Genomic DNA, 22,840 nt, shown 5'->3' on the forward strand with positions numbered 1-22,840 from the left:
CAATTGGGTGCCAACAGTTTGGAAAAATGCTCTTTCCATATCCTGAGCACACTATCTGAATCAGTTACCAAATTACCATGTGTTAGGTATTTCCATAAGCTTTCAAACGATATCTACATACCATCTTCTGGGATTGGATCTGTGGTCTTCGTCGTCTTCGCTACAATTGGATGCCAACAGTTTGGAAAAATGCTCTTTCCATATCCACACTATCTGAATCAGTTACCAAATTACCTTGCTGGTCTCTACAAGAGGATGTGCCTGTACCAAATGCATCAGTTTAATGCTTCATTCTTTGGTAGAACTTTCGGACTTCATTCTGGCTCCTGTACATCTCGATTTTTTCAAATTCCCGCTTTCCCATTTCTCTCTTTTTCAAGTAAAAGACGTTTCTTCTCTCTCTTTTTCTCGTGATACCTCTCGTTCGCCACGCGTTGCTACTGATTGTAGAGTAGCCTTATATGCCGCATTTTTCTCTACGGTAGCAGCACGACACTCCTGGTCATACCATGGATTCCTTGGTGGAGGTCTCTGGTATCCATGTATGGATTTTAGGGTTGTTTGCATGGATTGGGCAATACCTTGCCATTGTGCTGATATGTTATCGGGACGAGGAGTGCTTTAGTTAAGCAATTAGGCTAGTTGAGTGGAATATGCTGTGGCTATCTATTGTGGTTGCAGCTTACCGATGTCTAATTTTCGTGTTATGTCTGTTCGTACATTACTTGCTACGTTTAACCGGGTACGTCCTTAGCAGCAACAAGGAGGTAGTCCGAGTCTATGTTTGCTCTTCGGAACGAACGTACATCCAACACACTCAATGAATGTCTTTCTCATATCACAAAGTGATCAATTTGATTTCTTGTTTTTTTTTTTTATCCTAAGACAGCCAGGTGCTCTTATGAATGTCGAGATGCTTAAATCTGTTGCTGTTAACTGCAATGTTTGTTTGCCGCTTCAAAGTATATCAGCCCTATACCGTTGTCAGATGTTTCACTGTGGAGACTGACTTTCCCAACTGTTAGACCAAAGGCATTCTTCTTTCCAATTTTGACATTAAAATCGCTTAGAATAATTTTAGTGTCATGGGCATGGCAACCGTCATATGTTTTCTAAGCGTAAAATATATCTTTGGTCTGCTCGTCCTTGTCTTCCGTGGGGGCTGATGTTGAAAAAATTAGCTTTTATGCGAATTATGGCAAGTCTTTCATCCACCGGGGTTAAACTGGAGACCAGATGTTTTAACCTCCGACTAAGTATTAAATCGCAACCAAACTCATGCTTTATGTCTTGACAGCTATAATACAGTGCGTAACTTTTGGGTGTTGTTTTGACGCCTTTCCCAATCCATCGTATTTCCCGTATGACAGTTATATCGGCCTTGTACTTTGCAAGTACATAGGCGTAAACTGCACCTTCTATATAACATAGTAATTTCCAGTCCATGAAATGTTTCCTTATCAGTTTAAATCATTAGTAGACAGCGGAATCCTATGCAAATGCATATATGGTTAGGATGGTCGTAGAGAAAATCTGATTACACAGAAACTCGTTTTATCACAAAATAAAACGAATAAGGCCCAGAAATTATTGCATATTTTGTATATCGTGCATATTTTGACATATTTTTACATATTTGCATAAAATGAGCATATGCAAAACCATAAGCAAAAATATATATAAGGATTTGTGGTCTAAAAATCCCACCGAAATGGCTGAAATGTGATATTAAGTCTTCGTTAGGGGTATGAAACTTTACGCCTGAAATTTGTCAGTATAGGTCCACGTCTTCACATAGCCCCCATAGAACGGAACCTCCGGATTTCTGGTATTTTGAAGGTTGTGGTCTCTATATTCCTCCGAAATAGGTAAAATTTGGTAATAAGTATTCCTTCGGGGATAAAACTTTTCACCTGAAATTTGTCGGTATAGGTCCACGTCTTCATATAGCCCCCCATAGTACGGTACCTCCCGATTTCCGGTGTTTTGAAGGTTGTGGCCTCAATATCCCACCAAAATGACTGAAATTTGGTACTAAGTCTTCCTTGGGGGTAAACAACTTTCCACCCAAAATTTGTCGGTTTAGGTTCAGGCCTTCATATAGCCCCCCTTGAACGATACCTCCCGATATTCGGTATTTTGAAGGTCGGGCTGTGGTTATACATTTCTCTATTTTATTGACTTGTCTGAAAAGAATTTTAAACAGAACAAGTAAGAGTGGGGTATAGTCGGACGGGCCGACCATGTGATACCCTACACCACTCAGGGCAAGTGGTGTAGGGTATCACATTATTTGCGACACATTATATTTTGTTTTAAAATTTGTATTAAGAACGAAAGTAAAAGAATTTAAAAATAGCATTAGATGATTTTTACCGCTGTGCTGACGAAGATATAACCTCAACCTCTGACCAATAAAATAAATACTGCATACTGCACTTTTCCCAAATTTCAATGTGAAGTACCCACTAGGGTTATGACTTTTTTACAACCTCATATCCCTGTATCATAGCGTGATGAGTTTTGTCATAAGATTACATAAAATCATAATTATAAGGTGATTCGGTGAAAAAACCACACGCACAAAATAATTTTAAAATTTGAATTTATAAAAATTATGGACAATTTTAAAGTCACTGTAAGCAGATATACAATTGAAAATAACCTTTAGAGTCACATGAGATAATTAAACTGACATAACATTTATGTCTCACTAATTTTCTTCAATTCTGAGAATCGTAAAAATGTCGTAAGCGCTTTTATTTAAATATATAATTTTTTAACAAAAAACAAAAAATTTAAAATTTTTTCAAAGTGGTTTGTGTATGACCTTTTTCAATATTTGAATGAAATAAACATTATTATAGTTATTAGTAGGCTTATATATTTATTCATTCGAGCAACAAAAAAAATTTTTGAAATTTTTTTTTTTCATTTCATACATTTTTTCAAAGAATTATGTTTTTAAAATCGATTTGTGCGTGAACTTTTTTTATATTTCAATCGAATAAACGATAGCGTAGTGATTATTAGGCAAAAGTTCATTCATCCTTGCTACAGGAAATCATTTTTGAGGAAAAATGTCAAAAAGTCATAACCCTAGTACCCACATGTCGGGATCGATATAGTTCATATTCCAACCTGATGCACGACTGCATGAAATAATACCATGTGTAAAGTTTGCACAAATCAGAAACTTCCTGTGAGAGTTATCTTGCGGATCTGTCAATTTAGTTGGTGTCATCAAGGTTTCTTTATTATTTTCTGCCATTCTCTCAGGAAGTATGGCTTTAACTTCTGCCGTCGTAAAGGAGGCTGCAAGAACAACCTGCTTTCAACTTAATTTTCACCGAATTTTGTGTGAAAGGTACCAGAAGGAGTGGACCGCTATAGTCCAAATTCAAACCCTACGTACGTCTAGAAGAAATAATATGATGTGCAAAGTTGGGACCAAATCGATTGCTCTCTTCAAGAGTTAACTTTCGCACCATTTCACAGAAAATTTGGGAACTTTTCTGTGGGAAGAAGGAGTGGGTCCATATGGCTCATTTTCGAACTTAAACAAATATCGAGGAAATATTACAAACTTCAAAACAGGACTAAAATCGACTCCAAATTGTCTGAAACGAATTTCCGCCAAAAATAATTGGAGTTTAAAACCATTATTTCGATTAGACACATATTTGGTCGTATCAGAGTGTATTAACTAATGTTTCGAGGTATTGCATTGCTTTTTACAAAACTATAAAGTTGCCGACTTATATGTTCGACAATAGTAGTTCTATTATTTTACAGGTATATTGCTACCATTTGCATCAACGGATAGGTCAAGAGTTAGTTTTCAAGTTTCGCGTTCCTAATTTGTCGGAGCATGCCCCCCAGAATCCAAAATATGGAACAAGAAAATATTTGAATATTTTTCCCACAAAAATTAAGGTCAATTTCAGCCGCTAACAACTATCCTATTATTATCCAAGACGATTGGCATTCTCCTTGACCAAAACTCTTACCTCGTGCAAAAATGTTTCAGTATTGAGCTATAACTGCGATATCTAGCGTGATTATTAGTACACTACACAATTAAAGCTGTGGGATCCCTGTATAAAATATGATGTAACTCTGTTATCTGACCACGTACATCAACATAATTTATATCAATGGAAAGGTCAAGAATTCCACTTTTAGATATAACTTACGTGGGTGGAACATGTGACCATGCAATAACGATAGAGTCATTATACTAAAAATTTTACCAATTTTCACACAAAAGTTTTGGTCCATTTAAACCTCTATATTTCGCGGTGTTACATGAATTTTTCCCAAAACAAACTTATAATACCCCTTCCCACATAGTGGTGTAGGGTATAATAATACCATTTCCCACATAGTGGTGTAGGGTATAAAAATTGGACATACAAACATTTTTGTATCGATTATTGAAATATTTGTTGCATAATTTTGTATATGTCATATGTTTCGATTGCAATTTGATCAGAAGCTAAAACTATGCCCAGTCCCAAAATTTGACATGAATCGGACCAAAAATAGGGGTTGCATAAAATTAGATTGTTAGTCCCAACAACAAGCATTAAGTCAACCTATTGAAAGTTTTTGTCAAATAAATTGTCCCATCTTAATATTAATAATATTCTTATAATTTCACGTCTTATAAACAGATATTTAAAATGCAAACACACATGAATGTATACATACATAGTTTCTTATCGACTTTTGCACTAAGCCATGTAAATATTTTTGTTTATCTAATTGTAAATATTCAAGATAACATTACGAGTATACTCGTACCTACCTGCACATTCACATATGGATGCCTTCGTTTTCGTATTCGTTGAAACGAATGCGATTTATTGTCACAATGGCAATGACTAAATCGAATACTTTATGGGACAATTGAATTTTTATTAGATCCTCTTACATGTGTTGTGCATTAAATGCCCAGATACACTTTTGTTTGTATGTGTTCGTACCAAGTACGCCCTCTCTCTTTTAGTTCAAATAGAAAGATATTTATAAATGTTTGTCTATTTACCAGTTTCGCCCTCTCTATTTGTCAATGGCTGATGTGCATGTTTAGTTCGTGCAAGTATGTATTTATCGGTATACCACAATTAGTCTACTTACAGGCTTACATTGCGAATCAAAATGTTTTGACAACTGCTGTTGCATTTTCAACAAAAATATGCATGAATATACATATGTATTATAAGTCGCACAGTGTTTCAATACACTGGGAACAGTATACCGAACGTGATATCTGTTAGGGAACATTAATTTAATGGGCATACATGTCTTTTGTATAGATCCGATACGAATCAAGTTGTTCTCTATCATTTCAGCCCAAAGCGGCTATAACTATGTTTTGTATAGATAGTTTCCATGACAGTCGCATCGATGATCCGAAACGACAGGACTATATTTGGCAATGCCTATCATGTAACAACAACATATCGCCGGATTTTGTGTAGATATTTTGGTTATTTTCTACACATTTTTAAACAAATTTTGTCAGTTGTGTAGTCTTGTGTATTATATGTGTGAAGAACTCTCTCTCTCTCTCTCTTCTAAATTATACTAGAGTTGTGGAACTATCTAGTTTACTTCGCAGTTCCAACGGCCCACATTTTTTCTTTGAACAAACTGCGTATACTTACCATCTCGCGTTATATTTCATGATGTTACTCATACGTTTTGGAACTAGTACAAGGAACTAGGAACTAGATTACCCAAGTCTAAATTATACCCAATGTAGGTCAATGCATTATTTTGGCAATATTTCACCGCTGATTATATTGTAATTAAGCATTTTGTATTACAATTAAAATTTTATTAGTAGTGTGAAAATTGTCCAAATGCATATTTATCTAATTGTATTTAAGAACGCAAACGTCATTCCGTGCACACGTTTCCATCCATCTATCCATCGATAGTGGTCGTTCGCATGTGAATTCCCATACGCTAAGAACGAACGAGTGTGAATGGTCGCTCGACTAGATGAATAAATAGCTTGACATTATAATTTATGAGACTATTGGGATTTTCGATTCGCAACGCTGCTGGCAATGTTTGACATCATTTGAATACAACAATAACAACAATGAAAGTTCGCATAAACAATGTGTTGTGCGAACTAAAAATGTTTGTCGTATGGTTTGTGAAAGAGAATTCAAATGTTTGGGTTGGTTTAAATTTTATATGTACGTTATATGTGTGTATGTACAATGAAAGAGGCCAACAGGGAATTTGAAATTGGGTGCGAATTTTTGAACTATGCGTGTGGTAAAAAATAAAGAGGAATGTGTTTAATGCATTGGTAATAGAAATTGTTTAAAAATGCAAGTAATGGTGTTCCGTATTATTGGTTAATGTACATACGGTAGTTTTTCATATTTTTACAGTTTACCATGTCCTTAATTCGTATTAAATTGGATTAAGGAATTTCGTTCAAGTTCATCTGAAATCAAGTGTGTCGCGTGAAAATATTACAATTTAATACTCAAAAACCTTAATATGGGCAAAAGTTTAAACAGACATTGAATGAAATATGTGAGTGTAACCGCATTTAATAAGGGCTTGTATTAGCGGTTTATAAAAAAATCCTTGATACATTTTCCGTGTAGTTGTAGTAATGTAATAAAATATTGTTACGGAATTAGATTTAACTAATCTCCGTGTAGACGTTGTTTTATTCCCCAGTACGATTTGTACCAAATAAAACAGGGTTCGTTTTAGATTACGTTTCTACAATGCTTTATTTACTTTATTACACTTATTCGGAACCGACTTTAATTACTAAGCACACAGCAAGTCTCTAGTTAGCACGCAGCTATTCTTTAACCTATCTGTTCAGTTCAACGCTTAAAACACAACTCAACTCGTCATTGCCAGTTCCCCTGTATTTATATCCCAAAGTCTCCCTGTTCGAGAGTCCTCTAGAAAATGTCTGGCAACTCCTCGAATATGTACAACGAACACACAGACGCACATTCGCACTAAGCGAACAACCAGACTCACATACATGGGTGATGATCAATGACGTAATTACAACAACAAATAAATGCAAGAAAAGAAGTAACAAACTAAACGATAATTACATGGTTTTGGCAAAACAAACAAAAGAACATTAACAAAAGGTAATGTAACGACTAGAATGATGAAGAGAGTTCTACATGGTAGTTGTTGTTGCTTAAATAAAATAACTGCGTAATAAAACGTTACGTTACAATTCAAATTTTTAAATTAACGGAAATTAAACTAAATTAACTTAAACCTATCAGTTACATTCGTAACAATATTATCCAAATCTGAACAGATTTCAATACAATTTGGCAATTTTATTTCAAGGCCGTATTCCGCCACACACCCGGATAGATATAGCATGTTTTCATGAAATCAGCCGAAAATATATGCGGGGCTATATTCAAATCTGAAACGATGCTCACCAAAAGAAACAGCGTTTGTCCTTTGGGTAAAACATTATTTCCCCCAATTTTTATGCGACTTGGACAACAAATGCGATCTGTCCTTTATTTACCAAAAAACATAGACAGATCGAAATGTCTGAAAATTGGAATTTATTTTTCTTTGGGCCACAAAACATTTTCCCAGATATTTGTCAGTACAGGTCCACGTTTGGATATAGTCCTCATAAAATGGTATCTCCCGATTTTTGGTATTTTGAAGGTTTTAGTCTCATTATCATACCGAAAAAGCTGATAATTGATATTAGTCTTCCTTTTGGTATTTTAAAGGTTTAAGTCCCAAACCGAAATGATTGAAAATTTACAGTTTTTCTTGTTTGTCGGTACAGGTTCAGGTTCTGATATAGCCCCCCTATAACGGTACCTCCCAATTCACAGTGGTGACACTTACATGGGAAGGTGTGACAAAAATACTTCTAAATGCTATATTGAACTGAAATTGTTATCAATGGGTCATAGTGGCCTAAAAACACTCTACGTAAAATATTTCGCGTGTTTCCCATGAAACGATTCATCTTGAATTTAAGTATTTTACTGTTACCAAGACATTGTTCAACCAAATTTGCTGTAATTCGGTACCAGTAGTTATTATTGTATTGTAAGCATCCCCACGAAAGATTTTCAGTATTGGTCCATGATTTAGTTTACTCCCCAATGATTTATATATCGATTTATTTGGGCAGATGTCAAACAAATATTCTAAGCGACTATATTCTTATAATGAACTCAGACTTCAGAACATTATCTAATAAAGAAATGTCGTATCGGTCCACTTTTGACCACAGCCTCCATATAGGGTTACCATCTTTTTTTGTACTTTATAAGATTTAACCACATTTTTCTGCAGAATTACTTGCAATAATGCATTTTTTACTCAATGCGGGGAAAAATCTCCACTTTTTAGCGTGGTCCAACATTAGGGTGTCCCAAAAATAAAATAAATTATTTGTAAAAGTGATTACCCCCAAATCTTTTTTTCGCGAGTTTTCATTACAGGTCTAAGTTACCATGACCATAGAAATCGCTTTAAGAAAGGATAATAAAACTACTTAAAAGTATTCCAAAAAATATAAATTCAGCAACTATAAAAGGGTGTTCAACTTTTGGTCATAACTGCCAAAACCGCAATTTTCCGCAAAAAGTCTATACAGTTTTGAAATCAACAGGCGCTAGGCTACAATTTGGCACTAGTGGCCATTTGTTCGAATTTGTTTAAAGTGACTAAAAGTTTAAGGAAATCCATACATCTATATTAAATAATTACATTTTTACCAATATTATAACCAAAATATTTGGCAACCCTTGCTATTTAGAGGAATTTTCATTCCTAGAAAAATGAAGCTTAGGCAATTTACTAAATGAGTCATCTTAAGTTAAGGCGTTAAAAATAGTCCTTTGTTTCATAAATTCGCTTAGAATATAAGTTTTTTTCTCATTTTTAAATACATATTTTTCTTCAAAATTAGTGATGTTCATGAGGCGTTTTCTCCTTAAGAACCGCGAAAAATGGAAAAAATAAGTTGAGTTTCGAAAAATTTGGAATGTTTTGAAGCTATTTACATTTTTAAATGTTTGAAACGACGACATCAATTTTTTGATTTTTGTCGTTGGGCGCATCCACTGTGCAATTCTCAGTATTTTAAAGGTTTTAGCCTAACTATCATACCAAAATGGCTGAAAATTAGTATTTAGTCTTCTTGTGAAGTACTAAACTTATCCTCAGAAATTTGTCCAGTTTTCAGTATTTTCAAGGGGTTAGTCGCATTATCACACCGATGTGGCTGAACATCTGAATTTAGTCTTGCTTGGGGCTATAAAAACTTTTCCCCATAATTTTGTCAGTACAGATCCACGTTTTGATAGGTTTCGGTGTATCGAAAGTTTTAGCCTTATTATTTATTTGATTTCTTTGGAGCCACACAAATTTTCCGCCAGAAATTTGTCAGTACAGATCCAAGTTTTGATATTACACCCATAGAACGATACCGCTCGATTTTCGGTGTTTTAAAGGAGTTAGCCTCATTATCTAACCGAAATGGCTGACAAGTGGAATTTATTTTTCTTTTTTGTTTTGCTCGAAAGGTGACACAATCAGCTTTCTGGTATATTTCTCGGGCACTCTCGGGCATATTTCTGTGAATGCGAAACTTTGTTCCATGTTCAACTCCAATAAATTTGGAATTTCAGTAAAATTTAGTGCCTGAGGAAAAATAAAATAGCTTATGGCTATATCACACCATATGCTTTTTCACATGTATGACGTCAGCTGGTCTGTATATTAGTATACAAAAAGTGACAACATACAGGTGAAGAAGCATATGGTGTAATATAGCCATTACTAAACTCTTCCTACTACCCAACAAGAAAACAATGAATACAATATCTGGTATAGTTTCCGAGAAATGGGAGCACGCCCCGCCCAATATTTTTGTCTTTTTTTCCTTAGCTTGAATATGATTGCTATCGAATCCCATATAGAGTATAGAGGAACATCGATTTCTGAGCCGCTTTGCAATGTACAGCTATGGACACATAAATGGCACGTTATAAAATTCAAAAATAAATTTTATGATTTTCCTACTAAAATCTTGTAAAAATGAATGTTGTGTAATATTTGTACTTGTTCGAACCCCGTTAAAAAGCTACGTTATATTTCGCTTATTATTAACCGTTATAATGTGCTGATTTTCGTTGGATATATAAATGACACGCTTCGTTTAAATTGCATAAATCTGTGTTCATTTCTTTCAAATCACCTATAAAATTTGTAGAAAGTTGGAAGCCAATACATGAAAATAAAGGTAATTATTAGACAGTGGAATCCTATGCAAATGCATATATGGTTAGGATGGTCGTATATAAAATCTGATTAGACAGAAATTCGTTTTATTACAAAATAAAACGAATGAGGCCCAGAAATTTTTGCATATTCTGCATATCGTGCATATTTTGACATATTTGTACATATCTGCATAAAATGAGCATATGCAAAACCATATGCAAAATAATATTCAAGGATTTGTGTTCTAAATATCCCACCGAAATGGCTGAAATTTGGTATTAAGTCTTCGTTAGGGGTATGCAACTTTACAACTGAAATCTGTCCGCATAAGTCCACGTCTTCATATAGCCCCCATAGAACGGTACCTACCGATATTCGGCATTTTGAAAGTTGTAGCCACAATATCCCACCGAAATGAATGAAAATTGGAATTTAGTCTTCGTTACGGGTACAAAACATTCCACCTGAAATTTGTCGGCATAGGTACACGTGTTCATATAGCCCCCATAGAACGGTACCTCCGGATTTCTGGTATTTTGAACGTAGTGGCCTCAATATCCCTTCGACATGGCTGAAATTTGGTAGTAAGTCTACCTTTGGGGTATGAAACTTTCCACCTGAAATTTATAGATATATGTCCACGTCTTAATATAGCCCCCATAGAATGGTACCTCCCGATTTTCGGTATTTTGAAGGTTGTGGCCTCAATATCCCACCGAAATGACTGAAACTTGGCATTTTGTCTTCGCTGTGCGTATAAAACTTTCCACCTGAAATTTGTCGGTATAGGTCCACGTCTTCATGTAGCCCCCATAGAACGGTACCTCCGGATTTCTGGTATTTTGAAGGTTGAGTCCTCAATATCCCTCCGAAATAGCTGAAATTTGGTATTAAGTCTTCAATGTGGGTATAAAACATTCCACCTGAAATTTGTCGGTATAGGTCCACGTCTTCATATAGCCCCCATAGAACGGTACCTCCCGATTTTCGGTATTTTGAAGGTTGTGACCCCAATATCCCTCCGAAATGGCAGAAATTTGGTATTAAGTCTTCCTTGGGGACAAGAAACTTTCCACCTAAAATTTATCGGTTTAGGTTCAGGCCTTCATATAGCCCCCATAGAGCGATACCTCCCGATTTTCGGTATTTTGGAGGTTGTGCAAATGTCATATGTTTCGATTGCAATGTAATCAGAAGCCAAAAATATGCCCAGTCTCAAAATTTGACATGAATCGGACCAAAAATAGGGGTTGCATAAAATTCCGCTGTCTAGTAATTATGTAAGGATTACCTGTCTTTTGTTGAAAAGGTGCGATATGTATATAATTGATGTGTTATAGGCTGTTTATATTACAGGTGTTTGTCGGGTTAACCTTCCTTATGAGGATTTGTCTGACGTATATTTTATATTTTTACATATTTTATATTTTAAAACAGCTAAATTTTTAGAAGATGTTTATCTTTATCTTCTTGTACATAAAAATACATTTTTGTATGTTTATATGTTCCGTATAGACTCAAGAACGGCTAAACCGATTTTCCCGATAATTTCAGAGAACCTGCAGGGATGGGAAAATAACAAATATATCGATTTGAAAATGAATTTGCGAGAAATTGATGTCTCTTGCCCTACGTGCATATTTTGGAATACATACCCTCACTTTTTTACACCTATATGTGATGTTAGCTACACGCTTATAACTACTCGGAATGGTATCATGGCAGGAAAGGATAAAACCTAAAAAAAATCGCAGAAAATCCGCGAATGTATGCAAAATTTTTTCCTTCTCCGCACATTTTACCGCGTTTTTTGTGTTTGCATTCTATAGTGTCACTTTGTTGGACAGCTTTGGCGAAAAGTGTATACGCACCAACTGGGATCTACGAAAGAGTATCTCTATATCAATATTTGAAAGTGCTATAAAATTGTTTTATCAATTCATTTTTTTTCTAAAAATTCTTTGTGAAAAAAAGTTTTAAAGACGTATGGTATAAACTGTAAGAGGTTATTAGATGATTCAATAAGTGTTAACATTTTCTGCATGATATTTTTGAAAAATCTATTAGTAAGTACGCTGGAGGAACGGCTGGATTATGCTGTCAAAATCATTGTAGTCCTTGTATTATAACGGATAAATTCAAATGGCTTCAGAGTCGTATTATTTAAGAATTTGGATTCAAGGCGACATTAACTGGCCGTTACAATTAAAACAATTATTAGTATTAAGATAAACCAAAATTGAAATGCATATGTATGTATGCTGCCATTAACCCAAGGGAACCACGGCCAAATTCACCCTCGAATTTAATCATTGTTACCACATTGTTATTTTCATCAACTCAAGAACGTTTGTGATTAAATTTATATGGCATATTTAAATTTTTCATCAAAAGTCGAAAATTACTTTGCGAATTTGGCCAATTGCTTGGAAATGAATAGACCAAATGAAGCTTTATAAAGATGGAATGACATATAACAGACAATAATATAACAAAATGCAAAAAACCCGATTCAGATCCGAGATGGTTATAAAGGCAGATAATGAATGCACAAATTCACATAATCATGCAACGAAAGACCTGCGTAATGAAAATTAAAATTATTGTACGTCAATTCTGCTATGGGCTGTTTTTGAGAAAACATTCCCATGTATACCACTTTCCGTAGCTGTCGCACACTGGTCGAAACCACTGATCTAACGGCGCAAAAGTCAAAAAATCGAACTATAAAATTGCGAAATATTTTCCATTGTATCGATTACAGACACTTCGCAGACAAAAATTTAGTTTTTTAATTTTTGTTGTTGTAAATATTCACTCAGTTATTCACTAACAAATGCAAGAGTTTTTGTTGCATCAGATTTTAAAAAATTGTTGCAAAAAAATTAGCTTCATATTTGTTTAAATGTTAAATGCATTCGTAATGAAACTGGACAAGATTTATATTCAATTAATAGCAGAGGGTGAGATTTAAATTATAAAAATTAGTTTGGGGTCCGGAGGTACTTAGTTATATAGCAATAAATTTTCAAAAAATTCAATTTTTTTGTGTTTTTATGGTTTGTACGCGCTTGTTCCATAGAGTGCATCTTGTAAACTTGGCCGAACTTAGGTTCGATTATTTTTTGGGGAAAGAAACTGGACTCTCTGGATACGGAATAACCACATTTGGGCTGCAAATATTTGCAAATCTTTTGATGACTGCACTTTTAAAAAAAGGGATTTTGCATGAAATTCATACAAATTTAGCTGTGCATTTGTATGGGAGCTAAATCAAAATATGGACCTATCTTGAGAAATGTTTGCAAGGAGGATTTCTACCCCCGGAGACACTATAATACCATATTATAGCTAAAAATGTTATTAAATATGGGATAACAAGTAAAAATTCAACGAATCGGGGGTACCATAAAAGGGGCTACATCGAAACATAAATCTGTGTTGAAAATGTTTTCTAAGAAGATTTTATACGCAGTGAGAACACGGAATGCAAAATTACAGCCAAGTTGGTTTAAATATGTGGTCATGATATTCATAATACCTTAAATTGGGAGGTACGGTTACATGGGGTCTATATTAAAACGTGCGCCTATGTCCATAATTTTTGGTGAAATTATTTTTTGACCACTAGGAACCCTAAGTACCAAATTACAGGTAATTTGCTTCGAAATTGTGGCTTAAATCCTCAAAATACCGAAAATCTTAAGGTACCGTTATATAGGGGCTATACCAACACATCTGCCGATTTTGTTCATATTTGGTCCATTATTACCCACAGGTACAAGCTGAGTTTGTGCCAAATTTCAGTGACGTATCTCAATACGTTTGCAAGTTATTAATTTCGCGCCGCTAGATCAGTGCTTTCGACCACCGTGTGTCGGTCAGATCAATGTTTACCTCTAACAATCTTCATTGTGGTATTTAAAACAAAAGAAAAGCTTAAGCTGACGATAAATGTACGGGTTTTGTAACAACACAATGCCCATGATTTGTCTCCGACCTTACGCACTTATTTAGTTATTTATACCAGACCCCCAGCTGACTTTTTACATATGTTACATCTATAAAACTATTAATGTAAAGGGATGACCACTGGTGAAAATTAACTTCAAATTTTGTTGGATAACGAAATATTTTTAAAATGAAATATTTGCAATAAATGTGTGATATTTAATTGTGATTTCATTACTTTTAAATATTTGATTTTATTTGCGTGTCATAAATATTATTTAACTTTGAATTGGGGACCCACCCAACAAAACTCAAAATCTCAGAGATTTTTGGAGGTATAAGCATAAAATACACTAGTAATTGGGTGTTTTGAAAGTAGAACGCCGTGAAGATTTATTTAAATGTTTGGAATAACTCGATGTAGACCACATTTTTGAATACAATAAATTCCCTATAATTCAAACTATCATTATTTGGGGAACAATGCTAAATTTTCTCCACTAATAAATTCGTTATTTTAAAATATTAAAACAACAATGTATTTAAGCCAGATTATTTTGAAAAAATTCAACATCTATCTCAATAAAAAACGCCATCAATGTTCTGATTTTAAAGTAATATTTATGATAATTCTTCTTTATTTACTCTACTGAGGTTTTTGTGTTAATAACTTTGAAAAAGAACGTGTTCAATGAAAATGCAATTTGTTAAAAAGTTCCACAGGTAGGGTTTTCACTCGCTAAAAGCCAGAAGTGCTAAATTAGGTAGATAAGTAGTCTTCGTTTAGATATGCGTTCATTGCATAAACATAACCGGGGCGATTCTCACATACATACCTGAATAGCATCAGTGAAAATCATAATGGAGATTACCTAAAAAATGCATTTTAAAATCGAATTTCAATGATTGTTTAAGGTCTAGCCAGTTTCAATAAGTTTTAAAGCATTGAATTTCTTAAAATTATACATTAGTGACTAAATACTACAGAAAATCCAAACAACGGCCAGCAACTCGGACGGGGTCAGCTAGTACATATATACATATAATCAGAAAATGCAGTCAACTAAAGTTTTTTGAAACCTTAAACACCATAAGCATTAAAATGTACTTTACAAATAGAAAATGTCATATTCATAAAAAGGTCAAATCGTCACAAGGCATATTGAATAGGTAGTGTGTGACACCAGGGTCCTATTCCAGAAAATTTTTCACTTATCAATATTTTTGCAAATTCGCAAATTTTCTGTTCCACAAAACCATGAAATTTGACTGGTGATATGTTGCAAATAATAAGTGAATTTTGGGAACATTTTCCCTTTTCTTCTCTTTTCTTTTTTTCTTCCACGAACGTTCTATTCTGCAAAGTGAAAAGTTTTAACTGCAAAGTGTAATTTGCTAAGATTTTGCAAGGAAAAAAAAAATGACGTTTCGTTCCACAAAAACTTTGCATTTTGGTTTTGCTGAGAAAATATTAATAAGTTTGTCAAAAATTTACGGAGTAAACGTTTTCTTTACAAATTTGCTTTGTTTTAGAAAGAGATGATATACAAATGTTAAAACGGAAGATGTTATAAGGCGATAGATTAGACAAGGTTACGGTAATCCAGTAAGAAAAAATTATTTGTTTTTTGACCGTTTGTGTGTTCAGAGGTACGGATGAGGATATTCAGAATTTCCTCTTCCGAACTTTCGCATCACCGAACTACCTCTCCCAAACTCCAAACACCCTCATCCGAACCTCCGAACAACCTCATCCGAACCTCCTAACAACTTCCTCCGAACTTCTGAACAAGCCACTCCGAATCACCCAACAACTTGACGTAAAATAACTGCAAAGATGATTATTCGTGGAACAATTAGTGTTATTACTAGCCAGCAAAATTTGAAGGAAGGGGTTCTATGCGATGACGTGATTTCATGTCATCTTTTGCATTGGTTCGAAGGTAATCGTGAAAGATCCGATCTTTTCATCAGCATTTGAACCCTTTCCATCTATGCAATAGAGATGAAGTTTGTGTTTTTATTTACAGACTTATATATTTTATTTTATTTATCTTAATATGTTTAAAGCTATATAAGGTTTATTATTTACAATAGGCTTGATGTTGTCGGAGACTCAAAATCACGACCAAAGTTGTTAAAACTCTGGTAGTAAGGTTGTCTTACTTTTCCTGCATATCAGACAAGTACAACTTCTAAACAATTTCTGTTTCTAAACAATTCCGTTCTAAATCTGACATTGAATGAAATCAATCAAATCACGCTTCCCGAAATTTGAACAAAAAGTCGAAAACGAAAAGGAATAAGAATCTGAAAAGAAGGAAGTAATGACTTTTGGAAAGAAAATGTTATATATTAAATATTAATTAATAATCACTGTGCAACACGAAAAATATTAACCATATTCTGACACCGCAGCGTGATAGAAGACCAAAAAGACAGGACACGTGTCTTGCCGTTTTTTCGTATCTCATCAACTTTCGCGGTTATAGGCCTCCAAAGGTTTGAGGCTTTGATGTAAAAAGAGTCATCTAGTCAGGGCTATATCTTCCAAACCGTTTGGAACTTTGAGTTTATCTCTGGGGCAAACTTGTAGCTCTTGTCTTAAAGAACTAAAATTGTGAATACATATAATCCATCAAACTACATCTGCAAGGTCAAAATCGACAAGCTCAAATTTATTTTAAAATTTTTTCTCGTGTTATGGTCCACAGCTATCAAACCGATCAAATTTGATGCAAACAGGAAATTACAAAAATGTACCTCAGATCTCAATAAACATCTTTCTAGAATATACGAACTCTGTAGAAACGGATCTTAATGGTCAAAATAGCAAAACAATTGCGATTTTTATCCTCTTTTCTGGACTTCTGCTCCATAGATACTAAACCGTTCAAAATTCATGAAAACAATCAACCACAATTTTGCAGCAAAGCCATCAATAAACAACTTTCTTGAACACGCGACATGTATATGAACGGTTCTTAATGGTAAAAATAGCAAAACACTTTTGAAGATATTCAATTTATACACTTTTTTCTCCGGTTCTGGTCCACTGATACCGAATCGCCCAAAAATTAATGATACCGCCAACCACAAAAATGTACCTAAGACTTCAATAAACAACTTTTTAGAACATATGAAGATTCTAGGAATGATTCTCAGGGCTGAAATTCACGAACAATTAAATTATTTTTAACACTCCCCCTGCTCAGGTTTGGAAATAACAAACTGTTAAAAACTCAAGGAAATTTGAAAGGTTTGTTATTTGCGGACCTGAACAGTAAAGAATGATCTAAAATAATCGAATTTTGAGCTTGAAGATTCGTTCCTAGAATCTTCATTTGTTCTAGAAACTTGTTTGTTGAAATCTAAGGTACATTTTTGTAGTTGACTGTATCCTTAATTTATGGGGTGTTGCGTATCTTTGGTCCAAGGTCGGAGTAAAAAGTATAAAAATTGGATATTTTCAAAAAATGTTTTCTATTTTTACCATTAAGAAGCGCTCATAGACATTTTGCATGTTCCAGAAAGTTATTTAGTGATGCCTTTGCTACATTATTGTAGTTGGTTGTTTTCTTGAATATTGAACGGTTTAGTATCTGTGGACCAGAACCAGTGAAAACAAGTTACAAATCACATTTGCTTTTCTATTTTGACCTTTAAGATCCGTCTATACAGAGTTCGTATATTCTAGAAAAATTTTTATTGAGGTCTGGGGTACATTTTTGTATTTGGTTGTTTGCTTCAAATTTGATCGGTTTGACAGCTGTGGACCAAAACCCGATAAAAAATTTTAAAAGAAATTTGAGCTTGGCGATTTTGACCTTGCAGATGAAGTTTGATGGATTATATGTGTTCACAATTTTTGTTCTTTAAGACAAGAGCTACAACTTTGCCTATGAGATAAATTCAAATTTCCTAACGGTTTGGATGATATAGTCCTGACTAAATGACCCCTTTTTACATCAAAGCCTCAAACCTCTGGAGGCCTATAACCGCGAAAGTTGATGAGATAGGGAAAAACGGCGAGACACGTGTCTTCTCTTTATTGGTGTTCTATCACACTGTTGAGTCAGAATATGGTTAATAAAACATGACTCAAAAAATTACACACAGTGTAAATTTATTAATAATTTCCTGAAAAAGTATCTCCTCTCCATTCGTTACATTTTTTTCTCTAGAGATCCCTAAAAGCAAGTAGATTTGAAGATATCAGTGATATCCTTTCTACCCGCAACAAAAGAGTATAAATTTCCAAAATTTTTGGTCTGTTCCAGAACTACATGAACTACAAAACATGTAGATTCTTTCAGGTTCTGGAACAGTCATTTTATTGTACAATTAAAAGTAATTCACGAACATGAAATTCGTAAAGGAGTGCAGTTGGAGTCCATGTCGATGGTTGTTGGGAAGATAATAGAAAAACATTTTGTAAGATGAAACAAAATCAAAATGCGGAGAGCGGAGGAAGTAAACTCTGTAGCGGTGCAGCGAAAGTGATAAATTGAAATTTTTTATATAATTTTTTTTGATTGCTTGAGTGGAGTAATAATGTAAGTACAGAGAGTAATGTTTTTCAAAACGAACTGACAGTGTTGCAAAATTTTACTGATCGCTACCAATATCATGATTTCATCCCGGCGAAGGGAATTATCAATTGGCTTCTCAGTTTTTGAAATGATGCCTTTTTAGCGAAAAACCGAACTCTTTAAGTGTCTAGTATTCTCATATGAATGAGAATCACACTCACTTTTCGGCTTTTCCAAAGAAACACCAAAATCAAAATATTTTGCAACATGTCAGCACGTATCAACTAAGAATTCTTCGAATTCTGTGAGTTGAAAAGAACACCAACACAGTTGCCGGTGAGGTTGTTATTGGAATTTTGTTTCTTTGTTTTTAACAAAGCTCCATTCGCCCGTGCCTCGGCTGTTTTTTGTTTGTTTTGTTTATTGTTGAAGATTCAATCTCATTTTCGATTGCTTGAGTGGAGTATTCCCCCATTGGCTCAACTTCATTTATTATCCTCTATTACAGAGAGTAATGTTTTTCAAAACGAACTGACAGTGTTGCAAAATTTTACTGATCGCTACCAATATCATGATTTCATCCCGGCGAAGGGAATTATCACTCTTTAAGTGTCTAGTATTCTCATATGAATGAGAATCACACTTACTTTTCGGCTTTTCCAAAGAAACACCAAAATCAAAATATTTTGCAACATGTCAGCATGTATCAACTAAAAATTCTTCGAATTCTGTGAGTTCAAAAGAACACCAACACAGTTGCCTGTGAGGTTGTTATTGGAATTTTGTTTTTAACAAAGCTCCATTCGCCCGTGCCTCGGCTGTTTTTTGTTTGTTTTGTTTATTGTTGAAGATTCAATCTCATTTTCGATTGCTTGAGTGGAGTATTCCCCCATTGGCTCAACTTCATTTATTACCCTCTATTACAGAGAGTAATGTTTTTCAAAACGAACTGACAGTGTTGCAAAATTTTACTGATCGCTACCAATATCATGATTTCATCCCGGCGATAAATTAGTTGTGAATATTTCGTGTATTCATTTGAATTAATAAAAAGTTTTGGTGGTCATGAAAACCATATTTAAATACAGCATTTTTCATTTTCCAAACAAGACATGAAAATTTCATGCCTAAGCATTGGTGAAAATGACATGTCAAAAAATTGGTGAAAATAACATGTCAATGCATTGGTTAAAATGACATGTCAAAGCATTGGGGAAAATGACATGTCAACGCATTGGTTTAAATGACAAAAAATGACGTCATCTTTTGGGGGTCACGCTCATATAAAATTCATGAGTGAAAATGACAAAAAGGTGACATGCCAGATGATTCAACTGAAGATTTGTCATCGAACATTTTGCTGGGTAGACATCGGATTTTTGCATATTTTTGAAAATTTAACCAATTGTAACTACGTTATTATAATACGTACAAATATCCACCTTCTATTATTTAATAAACGAGTTATTTACATTATAATTTTCAAAAATGTGCAGAATTGCGATGTCTAGTTATTACTTTGCAGAAAAACACAAAGACATTGCAAAATAAAACGTAAGAAAGCGCAAGAACTCTTTCTGAGAACACAATGAGAGTAAAATCCACTTAATACAAGGAGAAATTGCGAAGCGAAATTGTGGAACAGAACATATAATCACATAGCATTTTTTTTTTCTTTTGATAAGTGCGAAGTAACGAATATGTCAAATCCCTTTATAACAAATACTTGTTGTTGTAATTTCACAACAACATAAAGAATGTTTTGACAAAACACACTCTAAATTTGTCGATACCACTACCTGTTTCAATATTGCTTGTTTTAGTTTTTAAAGCTACACTGAGAATAACAAAACGTTTTCATAAAATAAATTAGACTAGCAGAATTTGATGTTATGAAAACAGAACATGAAATGGTTTTATTAAAAAGAAAACATTTTTCATATCAGCTTTTTACAAAAAGAGTTTTTAGATAAAGGGAACAATTAAAAATTTAACAGTTTTCACCATTACACAACGTATGCAATTCTGGTTTTCTGTAGCGGTGAATAAAAATTCAAAAACTTTATTAAAAACATTTTTAATTGGGACACGACATGTATGACGATGAAAGATTAACATGGATTTTCCATATACATATACTCCACAATATTTAAAAATAATCTAAATCTAAATCTACCTATACGAAGAAACTTTCAAGAGGTTGTTAACATGTGGAGATTGAATTATATTGTCTTGCAAGTATTATTTTTAATTAAATTATTTTATTTTAAAAGATGCCCAAAGTAGATTCTTACCGTAGATGCTGTTGTAATTAAATACGACCTTAATGTAAAATAGCCTGAATTAAGCATTGTTTGTTTATTTGAATATTTATGACCACTTATCCGTGTGCATTTTATTCTTTGAGAGGTCTCCATGAATTTTCATCAAACAGAAGTGAACTAAGACACCTTTCCATTTTTAGCCTACAGAAGAATGCAAATCTCGTCTGTGCACAGACGATTAGATTGTCACCTTTTGTGCTTCCAGTCTGTTGTCTTTGTTGGGCATTGTGTGGTATGCCTAATTTCTTTGCCAAAGGCGTATACCCTATTTGGCGTTTCAAGAACACAGTACGTTGTCGACAAAGCAAGTATAAGGAATAGTTGTGGGAAATTATGGAAATACAGTATGTTTTATTTCTAGGAAATATTTTTTTTTTTTTTTTTGTAAAATTTGATGACAGGTATCTCTAAGGCGATTCGAAAAAAAATCGTTCGAATCGGTACCAAAATCCTCTTATTGTAGAAAATACTTGTTTGATTGAAAACAAGAAATGAATACAATATTTTCCAAAAAAAAAAATATATATTGTGAGTAATTCGATCGAATTTGAGAAACCGGCACTTAGTTAATCCACCTCTAAGCCTATTACAATTTTTCAAATTATATAGGTTAGGTTTAAGTAAGCGCAGCCTGTAGGTTAAAGCGGTGAAGGTGGTGTTGAAATAGTTACGATGAAGTAAAGATGAAGTAATGACGAGTATCAGGTGAATATGATGATAGAGAGTTAAAAGTTTTTGCTCAATGAATTGAAGATGACTAATGCTATGAAATGAAGATGATGATGAGGTTCATGGTTATTGCTCGTTGGGTTGGAGGTGAAGCAGAGTATATTGGCAGATAGTACCAGTAGAGTTGATCAATTGCTTTACTGGAAGTAGATAGAAAAAATTTAGTTTAATGCAGTAGTCAATGCCGATGTTGTAGCACATTGAGTGCCGGACGGTTTCATCAACTAGTAGGTCAATAGACTTAGAGACACCTCGAGCTGATTCATCTGCTACTTCCTTTCCCATTATATTACTATGAACCGGAACCAAACATATTTTAATAATATTGCGGATGTCATGCACAACTATCCTGCAATCAAGGATAGCTCGAATGCTGATGGTCCGTGACTTGAGCGCTGCTTGACTATCGACGGATATAGTCATCGGTCCTGTAAGACTACCTTCAAGTTCTTTCCACAATGATGCAACTTTCATGAAGCAAGAATCAAGAAACCTTAAAAACGCTGCAGCTGTACACAAACACAAAATTTTACTGCATCTATCGTTAAACTTGCATGAGTGTAATTAGCGAGTCCTCGCAGAAGACATCGGCTTAGTGCTTACTTCCATCTTGTAGCCGGGATAACATTGCAGATTTTTTTGTAATGACGGATGCCAAAACCATGTGTTTCCGCGTATTTGCTTTCATTACTTACTCTCATTCGTATATATATAATTGCTCCACAAACATCCCAGGCGGGACAGGGAAGACTTCTCTCATTCATATATGATTGATAATATCCCATATACTTGCCTTCATAAGAATTATATTCTATAAAACAGCTTTTCATTTTGTAACGTTTCTTGCTTCTCCTGTAAAATTATAATTTTATTAGTTACGACTTTTGGCATTCAGGGTGACGATATAGAAACGCAGAGATCTTCAAACGAGATAATCAAAAAATCTTCGAGTCGACATCAACAAAGCTCCACGCAGACGATAACGCCTATGCCCAACCTCGAAAGCCTCCCCACAATGAGCCG

General features: G+C 34.2%; 1 protein-coding gene across 30 annotated transcripts in view; it reads left to right on the forward strand.

The window, feature by feature from the left end:
* Positions 1-22,840, forward strand: part of pHCl-1 (pH-sensitive chloride channel 1) — a 358,921-nt gene that overhangs the window by 45,674 nt on the left and 290,407 nt on the right. The window lies entirely within an intron of this gene.

This window comes from Musca autumnalis, unplaced genomic scaffold (assembly GCF_047663935.1).
Source record: "Musca autumnalis isolate F117 unplaced genomic scaffold, ASM4766393v1 scaffold_4, whole genome shotgun sequence".
NCBI lineage: Eukaryota > Metazoa > Arthropoda > Insecta > Diptera > Muscidae > Musca > Musca autumnalis.